This window comes from Triturus cristatus, chromosome 7 (assembly GCF_964204655.1).
Source record: "Triturus cristatus chromosome 7, aTriCri1.1, whole genome shotgun sequence".
Lineage (NCBI taxonomy): Eukaryota > Metazoa > Chordata > Amphibia > Caudata > Salamandridae > Triturus > Triturus cristatus.
In genome coordinates this window covers 1146996489-1147009961 of record NC_140590.1, presented here as the reverse complement: position 1 = coordinate 1147009961, position 13473 = coordinate 1146996489, and positions in this window count along the sequence as shown.

Genomic DNA, 13473 nt, shown 5'->3' with positions numbered 1-13473 from the left:
ACATCAGTGGCGAGCGATTGTGCGAATAGGCCGGAGGCTATACGAAGCGCCGAAGTTCTGGCAACACCAAGGCGGAGCCCGCCACGCTGTGCGGACCTTCCCGTTTTCTTTCTTCTTTCTTCAATTATGGCTGCTGCCCTGGCGGGGGGAGGCGACGCGGACGGACCTCCCCCACCTCCCCAGGTGGAGGCTTGCCAGGCACCCCAACCGTCTTTCACTCACCGGCCAGCTAAGCTGCACCTAGCCATCTTTTTCATCGGCCTGCTGAATTTCACCCTGGCACGCTGTGCGGGTCTTCCCAGTCACTTCTTCCTTCAATAACGGAGGGTGCCCTGGCGGGGGGAGGCGACGCGGACGGACCTCCCCCACCTCCCCAGGTGGAGGCTCGCCAGCAGATGAGGGCACCCCAAACCACACCTTTCACACGTCGGCCAGCTGGGTTGCGCCCTGCCACTTCATTCGCCGTTCGGCTGAGCCGGCACCCCTGCACGCGGCCGCCAGGCAACCACCCAAGGACAGGGTTCACCAGGACTGCCGCTAGCACCCGACGCGGGGAGTGGGCCCCCGCAGCCAAGTAAGTAGGGGCCCACTCCGATGATGATGTCCTCCGGACTGCTGTTGTCGCTGCAACTGATGCCACTCCGGTGGCAGCACCACCCGAACTGCTGCTGTTACTGCTGCTGGCTCCTCTCCGGTGACTGTACCGAAGAGCTGCTGCTACTGCTGCCCTTGAACTCCGGCGGTCGACCCCTCCGGTTCCAGGCCTGGCCCACCGTGAGACAATTCTGGACTCGAAAGCTTGTTTGCTAGGGCATGGGCCCCACCCTTGACAGAACGCTCCCCTCAGCCTTGCAGAATTGGTTGGAGTCATTTGACGTTCGACTCCTGCGGACTTCCGGTAAGGACAAAACCACCACCATTGCCCTTTTTGCCCCCGGGCGGCAGCCACCTTGCCTCCGCTTGATACAGTGAGACAGTAAAGCGTCGGCGGAAGAACCCGCCTGCTGCCCCGCCCTAAGAACAAACCGTGGCATTGCTACAAGGTTGCAGTGACGCAAAATTGACGCTAACGAAAGTTCTCGAACTACCGAAAGGGATTCTGGTTCAACTGCTAATTCATGGAAAGACTTAGACTGTGCACTAGCCCGACCCCGCCCTAAGATGGCGCTGATGTAGGAGTGGCCTACAACTCCTTGTGGCGTTCCAGTCACGTGACCTTCGTGTTAAAAAGAGATATATATACATGTATGCGATGCTTCCACACATGGCGGTGGGGGAGAGGGGGGGGGAACCGATTTTTATGTTAATCCAGTGTTGCTCATGTTGCTCGACGCCTCTCACACTGTGGCCGGTCTATGGCGGCTGTAGGCCCGTATTTCCATACTGACATTGTTTTAAATAAAGGGCTTCTTAAAAAGGAATTACGAACTCAGTGTCATGACTAATCATCTAGGTTGTTGAAGGTTTTTCTTTTGAATAAATGATCGTTACTCCTAAGCGAAAGCATACGGATAATACAGACACAATTTGCCTAAAAATCTTTTTGTTTAACGGAATTTGTACCCATCACGCCTGCCCTTTTTCCAAGAATTGTCAAATCAATAATGAACTATAACTTAAGGTATATGTCGCATGCAAGGTATGGTATCCTGCACCATAATACACGACCAATTGAGAAATACATGCACGACCAGGGAACGCGAATTTAGGAGATGAATGAACTAGAGCATCTTTGCCTCAAACTAAAGAATAATGGGTCCGTGGTATTACCCAACCCTGCGGCTAGCCTGGTACATGGTAGGTAGAACCTTTCGTGTCTGCGCGCGCTGGGGTATTTTGAATACTGCACCTCCCCTCCCCTCTTATTTCCCCTCTATAGGTCACGACGAAGTTCCGACTGAAGAGTGGAGTGGACATGGACCGCACCAAGTTCAACATCAGGGAAAACATAGACAAACGTTGTGAGATAGTGTGTAAAATTACAGACCACCATTGAGAACATGAAAAACTGTATGATATGATTGTGCGTGTGTACTACGATTATACGATATGAATGCGTATGCATTTCATGTTCGGATCACTTGAAGAGAGCGTCATTGTATGATTGAAGTGTGCGTCCACCGATCAAAGGGAAGGAGAGGTCCCCGTGCTCGACGCAGCCCTGAGTCTCCGTCTTGACGCATGTACTGTCACACCCTATCCGGCATTTGTGTGTACGTGATCATCGAATTTATGTCTTTTCCCCGCTTGTGTTTTCTTACATGGAACAGACCCATGCTACTCCATGTTGTGTGTGCACCAAGTGACCTATTATCTCTCTCTCTCTCTCTCTCTCTCTCTCTCTCTCTCTCTCTCTCTCTCTCTCTCTCCCCCTCCCTCGCAAAAGGCTCTTTCTTGCCCTCTTTCTTCTTGAATAAATTAACGACATACACCTCTTTGGTAAGTGTATAATTGGCCTGAACCCAGTGGTGTTCGAACAAATTGATAGAAACAAAAACGACCATACTTTACCACGTTACTACCTCTCCTTTTTACAAACATTAAGCCTAATCGGCTGAGAAGGAAAGGACAGGTAAGACGACTGATGTCTCCCAATCTGACCCACAACACGGGGACTATATGTCAGTGGTTTTTGTTCTTAACGGACACCATCTCCACCACCCAGAATTACCCCTGACCAATTGGCCCGGAATAAAATGTCTAAAGCACCCTGTTCTCCCAAAGATAACTCCAGCCCTATACTAGCCGTCTCAGAAGTATCCCGAATAAAACAGCTGATGGCCCCTGTTTTAAACTGATAAAGGGTCACCTACTGTATGAAAAGGATGCTCGTGAACGCATGACCATAGCACCTCGCACTTACAGGTATTACCAAACCTTGCATTATAGGGCGCAGAAACTGACACCTAGAAGGCCAGACGATGGACAGGGACACCCACAGAACCCTGCACCACAGCAGTAATTAATAGATTAGTAACACGCACCTTAACATCAGAGTTAATAGACACCAATCATATAGTAACAGATAAGAGCATTTCCGCAACTACTCGGTGGTTGGGAGAGAGAATGAAGTATGTAAATGTCTTCCCTGCCAAGATCTCTAAGACTTTCGTTTCTTATAACCTATTCAAGGATAACCTGCAGCCATCGGAAGAGAGGGGTCGGATGTGACGCACAGTCTGGCTGCGGATCATAAAACATCTATGACATCGACCAAGGGGGAAGCGACGAAGCAACAAGAGCGTGAGACGAGGCACCATTATCAGAACGATGAGCGCGAAGGGCTACATCGAGGCCCCTGCTCACTGACCAGCGTGCCTGAAGTCTTAACCCGTCGGGCCCGATTGATGGGCCCAGTGCTGAAAAGATTCTGCTCTCCTTGGTCCGCATTTTTGATCTGATCCCATGCCACCCCATTCTCTCTTCCTCTTTCATTTGGACTATGACTTTGACCTACTACCGAGGAACAAAAGGCCGGCACCCTGTCTCAAAAGTACCTGTGGTGAACTGTGTTAAGGAACAGGACTGTGATCAAAGAACAGTGAGTGGTCACACCCTGCCACGTGAAGAAATCGGATTTGAGCTGGACCTTAGTTCCACCGCCGGTGCTCAACAGTGCCAACGAAAGAAGAACAACAATGAGAGCTTACCAGTGATAGCTCTTTATAAACAAGGACACTGGAAAGAAGAACCCATGTCAAAGTTGAAAATCCTCTCCCAACCACCTTATTATATTAACTATCTTCTTATCAAGTTTTCATGATGTTGCATCAATCACTTCCGACTGTACACTGAGAAGTTAAGAAAATGTAACTTTGTATAGTAACATTCATACAACACCAGCCATGTACACAACTATACTGTAACTTTGAATGTACTTCCTCCTCGCCTGCTTCATCAAACTGTATGAGACAATGTACAAATGTGTCAGATTACTCCTGCCTACCCTAAAGACTCTGTATCTTTAAATGTGTGACGAACATTGACGATACTGTAACTGAAAGGCTAACAAAGGCGAATATTGGCCGGACAAGCTGGCGAGATATGTTAAAAGGGAGGACTGTGGAAATTTAGCTCGCAAACTGAACATTATCTGCGCCATCTTGCCCCTCCCCAGCACCACGCGCAACGAATGCACGGCCGCCATTTTAGGCACCCCGCTCTCTCCGCTCACTCTCGACCGCCAGCGTTTTCCCTTGGCGCTGCAAGCATCCCCCGCGCGCCGGCCACCCCCGCTCTCTCATACAGGCCATAAACCCTCTCCTTCTGCGCGACCCTGCTACGGAACCACTTCCAACCGACAACCCATACATGGTCATGCCTCTCCTTTGATAACCCCCTTCCTCTGCGCCCCATTGTCTGAACTGGTCCCAGGCCATCACCTAGCCCTGCGGATGCAGTTTACTGCCCCTACTGTAAGGGAAACACCCCACATCAAAGGGATTACAGTAGATCAAAGCCCCTACCCCCTGAGACCCGGCCAGTTGCACACACCCCGGGAATTAGCGGAATTCCCTGCTGCGCGATAGCCATCTCCCACTGCGGGTAGGGTGGGAACTTCTACTGTATCTATGTGTGGGATCGGATCTGAACCGGGGCTCCAGGGGATATTCCCCCGTACTTCAAAAGAATCTCAAGAATGTACTATGTGTAATAAAGCAATAAACCAGTGTATAAGAGACCAGGTCTCAGAGATGCGGTTAGAGCACCTCGTGACGATACCTTGCTGTCTGATCTGATGTGTTCTGCTCCGACGGAATAAAACCTTGTTTCCTGCCTTCCAGTCTCCGGCGCCTGCCTCTTTTATTGGTAAATTATCGAGTGGTATGAGAGGCGATTATCGCCGGGCAAATACTTGGAAGGTTATCGACTGAAACTGCCGCTACCATTTAACAGGGACTGTTAACCTCTTGAGTGCCCATGACGAGATGGTCTCGTCATGAACCCCGCCCGCTAATGAAAGGGCCGGCACAGGGCGGGGAAAGGGCGGGGCACTCAAGGGGTTAACTAAAAGAAGAAAGGGATGTAGAGAGCCACCCGGGCTCTCTTATACTATGTTGCGCTAATACACGCATCCCCACACCCCTCGAGCGGCCCAGTAACGCATACCAGTGTCCTGTGTCCTTTAATTAGGTGTCCCTAATTAACTGAGGCCGAGGCCTGCCGCTCTACAAAACCCAGGGCAGCCCATGAGCCAGCCTCTTCCCCCCTCTCGCTCACTCACATGCTAGTCTTTCCATCCTGCCCTCTATCCGTCTGCAGCCAGTCCCTGGACACGCTGCACGAGACCCCTGCTCGCCCTGAGTGACTCTAGGTTGCAGAGCGCGGCTTTTGGGCGCCAGCTCTTCCGCTGCTGGGCACTGTTCACGCTTGAAGTCATGCCGATTAGTGTTAATCACCTTGCGGGGCACTGAAACTCGTGACATTTGTACAAAGAGGCATGTCAACAGATAGCGTAAACGTAACCAAGTGTTAACGTAAGCAGAGCGCGTAACGGTGTCAAGTGGTCACCCTAATAAAAGTGCCCATCTGTGAAATCTGGGTGAAATAAATACAGCCGATACTGTATCAGTTCTTGTATGAAGCGCCGCTGAAACCCAACATTTAGCTAGTTTCGAAGCACAATGTACGGCCGCTCGTGCAAACTCGGACAAAGAACCGAGAGCGGCATTGTGAAAAAAATGTAGTGCGTCTTGACTAAACCGGTCGCATACAGTTGTCTGCACCGGGCGCGCACACACGGGACCTTTCTGGAAATTGAATAATAGACTCAGGCCGCTGGTGCAAACTCGGACAAAGAACCAAGAGTGGCATTGTGAAAAAAATATAGTGCGTCTTGACTAATGAAGGAGACTGTGTAACGCCACATGTAAAAGATCCAGTCCGGGTGGGCGGAGCCAAAAGTGGACAGGGCGGTAACACGGAGGGACTAAAAAGCCTCCTTCACAATAGAAAGCCAGCGTTTAGCCTGAACTATGACGCAAGCCAATGGGAAGAAGGGGCGGGGCTTCAAGTCTCCTTCTGAAAGTGTATCGATGACAATAAGCCTCACAGAGCAAGGAGCACATGCGCGCTCCAGCGCTAGGTCTGCGAGACCTAAAAAGAGAAAGCCTTCCGATGCCTGGGTGGGACCGGGTAACCCAGAGTGAAAAAATTGAAGGAAAATGCAGACAGCAGCGTGGAAGTGGGCTCCCTACACTGCCAATGAAAAAAAGATTGCCTCTGGGCCCCTGGGTAGGACCAGGGCACTTAACATGTAAAAAAATGAGAAGGCGACAGAAGCACAGGAGTGGGCTCCACACGGGCCTCACCACTTTAATATTCATAGCTCCTGCCTGACGACGCCGCATAATGCCCTGAGTGGGCTGGTTTATAAAGATTTGTGTTCTTGTGGTGCCCCAAGGAGGTGCAGGGGCACCACCAGCAATTAAAATAAATGTTGTGGGGGCTGCGTGGAGCCCAGCAGCCGCCCAGGAATGTTAAATAATATTAAGTCTCCTCCTGGGTAATTAAACGCATGATCCCAGGAGAGCTAACCACCACCTTCAACCCACTCTGAGCTGGAGCTGTTTGCTCTTCAGTTGGAGTGTGAGGACCCCTATACATATGTATTAAAGTCCTAACAAAACGTATAGGTCTGTCTTTTATATATTGAAGTTTTGAATCTTTGACAAAGCTCGCAGGTCTGCCTTATTTAAAATGATAGCACTTATATTGTGATGGCCAAGACTTATTTATAATAACCATCCCAACATTATATTCTAATGGTCAGGCCTGACTTGTGGGGCATGGCGTTCATGACCAGGCCCTGTGCCCCCCCCCCCCCCAATGCAGCACTTGCCCTATGGCTGTGCACGGTGGGTGGGGATGGCCGCCTGCGGGTGTTGGCAACAGGGCCTGACAGCAGGCCAGGCCCAGCAGCGGACTCCACACCTCACGTGGTGAAAGGTCCTCAATACCATGGTAAGACTAGTTGGGTATGGTAATAAAATATTAATTTACGTTAAAAAACTATAAATTCACTGAAAAAAAAGTTGTAGTGAGGTTGAAGTTAGGTATTAATATCTTATTTTACATAAAATCAAATCTTTATAATTCAATGAAAAAAACAAAGTTTAAAGTGATGTTATAGATAGGTGAAAAATGTCAGTTAAAACATTACATTTTAAACTCTAAAAACCACTGAAATTCACTAGTTATCTAGTTATAATTAACTGAAGTAAATTGAATGACATAATTGATGACAGCACTGTGCATGCTGAGGGCTCTCTGATTGAATGGTAACTTGAAAAAAAATGTTGCTACACCCCCTTACAGTACATGGAGATTCAGAGTCCGTGAACTAAAAAAGATTTAATGAGTGATTAGTGTGTGGAGGAGGGGGGCATCTCCCAACTCTCACGCTCAGGTGAAGGGGTCCAAAAGTGCCCCCCGCCCGCAGGGCTGAAAAAATATGCAGATTTTGCTGCAGGCAACATGGGAGAATGGGGGCAACATGTTTTATGTGGTAGGTCCGGGATGTGTTTCTAGCTGGACAGGTTTCTGTGATAGAGTTGATGATCTTTTCTTTCAGGATCTCTTCCGTGCCTGTCCTACAATCCAGCGAGAACTCTTAATAAGTAGATACGTGAAAGGTCGGACTGTTTATGCATAATGCAGCTTTGACTCTCCCACTCTGCTGCTTTTTACTATTTGCCTTCCAATGTTCATGAACTAGAATTTTTTTATTGTTTTTATTTTTGCAGTCTTGTGGCTGTACTCTTGTAAATTCAGCATGATACACCATGGTAATAAAACACTTTAGTGGTGTACAACATTTGTTTTCATGATTGACAGCATATTTATGTTGTTTTGCTTGCTTTTTTAATGTTCACAATCAAATTCAATGGATATTAATGTATTAGATTCCAGCCAATCACATTCTATGATGTTTATGAACATTGGAAAAATGTAGGGACATATTTACAAGCCCCTATCACCACAGGAATGTCACTTCTGTTTACAAGCTCCTATCACCACCGGAATCGTCACTTTTAGTACGGTCCTATGGCAGTAAACCGTTCGCCTTATTTACAAGGCAATGTTATGCCACTTCACATGGCTTAACGCAGCCTTGTAAATAAGGCCCCCTTTCACGCTACACTTAGCGTGAAAGGAACACATTCCTGCACAAAAACAATAATTTCTTCAATGCAGGCCCCTTTGCACTATGGTGCAAGGGTGCCCGCGTTGGCGCTAGGCAACTGAATTTAGCGCCAGTGCAGGGAGTAATGCAGGGTTGTGCCGTGTTATTGTAAATACGACACATCCCTGCATTTCTAAAGTGACGGAGCATGGCATTAGCAATTTAGGAGCTATCCCACGCTCCGTCACTTTCTTATACATATACCCCTTTGTTTCAGAACACTTGTTTTTGGTTATCATATTTTTGCTACTTCTCAAACATTACCAGAAGTATGATAAATGTCTGCCTGGCCACTTTATTTTTTGCTTATGATTCAAAAACGACTTGTGAAATTCAAGAAAACCTAGAAATTTAACCAATTAGGAGGGTGTGCACTGCGCGGCAATTTTGGTCATTCATCTAGTCATTTTCTTGTTTTTCTAGGCTAAAGTTGCCTAAAGAGGCGTGTACTTGTTAAATGGATAAAACAATCTTATTGGGATCCCCTCTGCAGCTTTTGGAAAATGTGCACAAACAATTGCTGGGCAAAAGTCTCACTATGTTTCACCAAAGTGTGGTGCAAATTGGTCATGGAAGACAAATTTCTGCCTCAGTAACATGTGAAAAAGGAATAACTTCTCCGTACCTAGGGTTTTCTCTTGGAAAAGCATGTTATTGGGCTAATAACTTAGTACTACTCGTGGAATCTGCACAATTCGTCAAAAACAATAAACAAAATAAAAATAATATTAATCTAGTCTGTTTTCGTTCGATGTAGACAACCTTTGTGCCGATGTTAATTTTTGGAGATAAACTTGGAAAAGGTTAAACAGAATCACATCACATTTCACAGCTGTCTTCTGTGTACGTTTCGAAAGATGCTGCATTTCTCCTCAGTAGTTTTACTAATAATGTATAGCTATCAACCCCGTACGTGTAGAAAGTCGGCAAACATTTACAGACCTAGTGAGCTTCTGCATGCAGATTGCCTGTTGAAAATTAACAGTTTCTCACTCAGCCATCTTCATCCCGAGCTACAAAACATGTAAAAATAGCCTACATGAGACAAACCAGGTGCTAAAAGCACAGATGATAGAGGGTGTATATCCCAGAGGGGTAAAATGTAATTTGCTGTGTAAAATGTCTGGTTTTTGTTGGCGAAATGCGAGAACTTTCAAAGTCTTCCAATACCTAAAATGTCTACCTCTTCATTTGAAAGTTGAAGGACTTTCTATATGGCGGTGATCACGTGTTAAAAGTGGCCCTACAATTTAGAAGTAGCACTAGTTTGAATCTGACAATGAGATTTCACCGGAAACCCTCAAAATCGAGTGCAAAATCTATAGGTAAAGAACGTCCAGTAAAGACCTAAGACTGAGTACCTCTGAAATTAGTCACCAGAAACATAACATACACATCCTCTAATGACAGAGCAAAAATACTTAACATGTCATGTATATTAGGGAGGAGTAAGCATGATCATTGTAACTGGCTAGTGTCAGAGTTTTCTTATACATAACATTCATAAATTCAAGCATGCTCACTGTATATCTAGATCTATAGATTCATATGTATATATATAAGTGTTTATTACAAAGTGACAACCATGACTCTGTAGCTGTGCGTTACATTGGTAGAACCTTCTTTCTTTAATAACTTTATTCGGAAGCATAGGAGCCATAAAAGCCTTTGCATAACACATACATAAATATTCAATTCATACCGTTAAAAGAAGGTATAAGCATAAGCAGAGATACATTATCTGCACAGGCTCAAATTATTAAACAAATAATTTTACAATTTTCAGTCAAAGTTAAAAATGTATAAGAAAAAGTGTTACAGTTATTAAAGTGAACTAGTGCTACTACTATATATTAAAGGGTATTAGATACAGGGTTTGAAATAATGTAAATCAGAGTTCTGCAATATAAAGGTAGTTTGAGGTCGTGCACCCGAGGTATCATCCCCTAAACCTGGGCGTGTTCTAAATAGTTCTGTTGCACCTCCCCGATGGGAAGTGTCCCTCGGGATGCACCTCTGGAATCCAATCTGGATTTATCAAATCCTTGAAATAATAATCAAATTTCAGCAATGATGTTTCAGCACATCATTTATTGTAAGCTGTATGTTTGTGATCATGTCAATTTTATGAGATATTTCATTCTTCAAATCTGTACATTTCCATAATCAATGAACCAAGCATATGTATTGGCGCCAATGCATTTCGGGCGTGTCCCCGCCCTTCATCAGGGGGTAATTTCCAAAAAACACAAAAACGAGCTAATGAGACGACTATGTTCAAGAAAGGAAAAGCATTCATTTAATCTATAATGCATAGCACACAAAGTCACGTGATTCCTTGTGTCGTGGCGTATCATGGTGATAAAAAGAAGTTGAGTGACGAGAATAAAACCGTGCTGCGATCAGAAACCTTGCCCGGAAACTATGAATAAAAGTTGGAAAAGGGCGACCAAGAGTCGAAAGGTTAAAAAAGTTGAGGGAATGCTCACCACCACACCGGTCTGGGGGAACGTACCAGTGCGACTGAGATAGTATTGAGCGTGTGCAATATGCGCTCCTAAGCAGCAGACTGAAATCAAACCAACACGCTGTGAATAGAACCGTAACAGGGCTGGTATTTTTGAAAGGTGTGATTTGCAAAGCTGTGCGTGAATAAACAGGTCACAAGATTGTTGTGCACTTAAAGCAGGTCCTGCTAGTGCTTGTGACCACGTATCTAGAATCCCATGTAACTGCCGGTGGAAGGTTCTCTTAGAACTGCTTAAGCATCATGTAGTGATCGAACCACCGCTTCCCTTACCATTCTGCTTTGCTTTCTCTCTCTCAACAAAAAGGCTCTTCTTTATTCCTTGTGTAATAGTCAGGAAGGATGAAATAATTTCATGTGTAGGCGTTGTGTCTTTTAGGCATACCTCTCTCTGTTTTCTCCTATCAGTTGTTTGAGAAACCCTTCCGGGGTAATCTGTGACCAGCGCAAGGTGTAACCATTACCTCTTGCTAATTTTTGGATGTGTAAGTAGATCTGACATCAGTTGACTTGGTGCACCCACTCAGGTTCTGCGCTTCAAATTTCATGAGCATTCATTCAGGGTGTGAGCGACAACAAAGTGGTCTTGGGAAAGCAGCATTTCTTCTTTTTAGTGCTGTACACATTTTGTTCATCTAAACAAAATTATGCTAAACGTGGCACGAGGAAGGATCTCCTCTTAAACGAGTTCTTTTGTGTTTTGCTTAAACCCATTCAGAGTTTTTGGGAGATATTTACATTATAAAAACATGCCAGATGGGCTTCAAAGGATTCATCTTTTGTGAATCTTAACAGATGGGCTTGAGAGCAATTCATCAACTCCATGGTACAGTTTTGAACAAGAAAACAACTGTAATTGACCAATTCAGCTTCTTTCCCGGGTGTGTGTACAGTTATGGAGCATTCAGAAATCTATGCTATCTGATTGGCTGTCACTAACTGAAAATGTTGCTCCAAGTACCATTGCACAAGGTAAGTTTTCTGATACTGTTCTAAAAAATGTGAAGAGAACAAATACCTTCAGAGAGTACGACGGTACAGTCCAAGTCCTCGTGGGGGATAAGAAGACATTCTAGAGGATGGAATGTGTTTTAGTTAATAACAAAAAAGAGATTAAATTGGCAGACAATGTTTGGTAATCAAAAATTGGTTCTTGAATCTTAGGCCAGACTAAAAACTCCACAAAAGAGTGGGAAATACAAAACTCCCATTCAAGTACCACAAAGGTCTTTCATTAAAGAGCCATGTCACCAGTATTTGCACCCTAAACCTAGGTGCAGCGAGCTCAATGGTGACGTTTACTGCGTGTTATGTGTGACCAACAATAGGCATGCACATTGGGTGCTGCGCCCAGAGCTTGCTGTGCAGGGCAAAAGGCTGTGTCCTGTGGGTTCTGTGGGCCATGGGTGGGGCAAGCGTGGATAGAGATCATGCTTTGCATCCAGTTCTGCATCTAGATTCATCTGTGCATGGCACTTGGGGCATGCTCGTCGCATCCTGGTGGAAATAATGCAGGGCGCCTGGCAGGGCCAGATTCCATACTCTGTACTCAGATCAAGGTCCAAAGGCCTTGTGGGTGCCGGGGCTGGGTGATGCATTGTGTGCACCAAGATCACACTGTGCATGTATAAGGTCTCGACAGCAGGATCTGGGGACAAGGAGGCTAGGTACGCAATATGGCCGAAGATCCCACTGTATGCCCAGAGACCACAGTGCATGGACAAAGGCTGTGTAAAGTTCACTCTTTAGTCTGGAGCAAAGACTGAAGGTGTAGCCAGCACCCCCTACTTGCTGCACATAGCCCTGCCTGGACAGCCTGCCCACAGCCTAAGGCCAAATCCATGCCTCCAGAATCCACTATGAAGGGCCTCCAGCCATGTGCAGCTGCCTGGGGGACAAAGTATGTGCCTTGTACTGTGCCCAGTACCTGGGTCCTTACACACTGCTGGTGCAGAGTGCAGCCTTTGGCCATGCCATCTGCTATGCCTCTGTGCCTTCAGCACCTACTACACACATGTAAAAACCGTGGGGGCATAGGGTATGAAAGTTGGATCCGCAGAAGGCTGTACAGAATCATGTCTAGCAGCTTCTGGGGGCACTGGGGCGTGGTAAAGGTTTGGCCAGTGGTCAAAGCATGTCATGAAAGAAAAACATCTCAAAGGACGAAATAACAGTGCGTTTATTCTAAAAACCTTTAGTTTGTGGCATATTATAACTTTGAATCTTAACCCCTGAGCACACCAAAATTGGCCAGTTATGGAAAACAATACAACCATAACTCTCCCTCCTATGCAATTGTGCTTATTTTGCACATGGTGCTATAAATAACATCAGAATCGACATCATTGGTTATTGAAGCTGCTATAGCGATTGTGACACTTGTGAGAAGTGAAGCGAGTAGGAGAGGTGTTGAACAATGGGCTTGATTGTGTCAAGCTTGCCCATAAGCTTAGGCCTGACTTACACCTCACATGGGGGCATATTTACAAGCCCCTATTGCCATGCCAACGTCACTTTTCACGATGTTGTGGTGGTGATAGGGGCTTTGCCTTATTTGCAAGGCAGCGTTAAGCCACTTAACATGGCTTAACGCTGCCTTGTAAATAAAGCCCCCTTTCACGCTATACTTAGTGTGAAAGGGGAGGGCAATGGGTGTTGCGGTGGGCGTTCCACCGCAACACCCATTGATTTTGACACTTCCCCATATTTACAAGGGTGGCGTAAATATGGGGCATCAGCGCAATTAAGACTAGGGAAAACC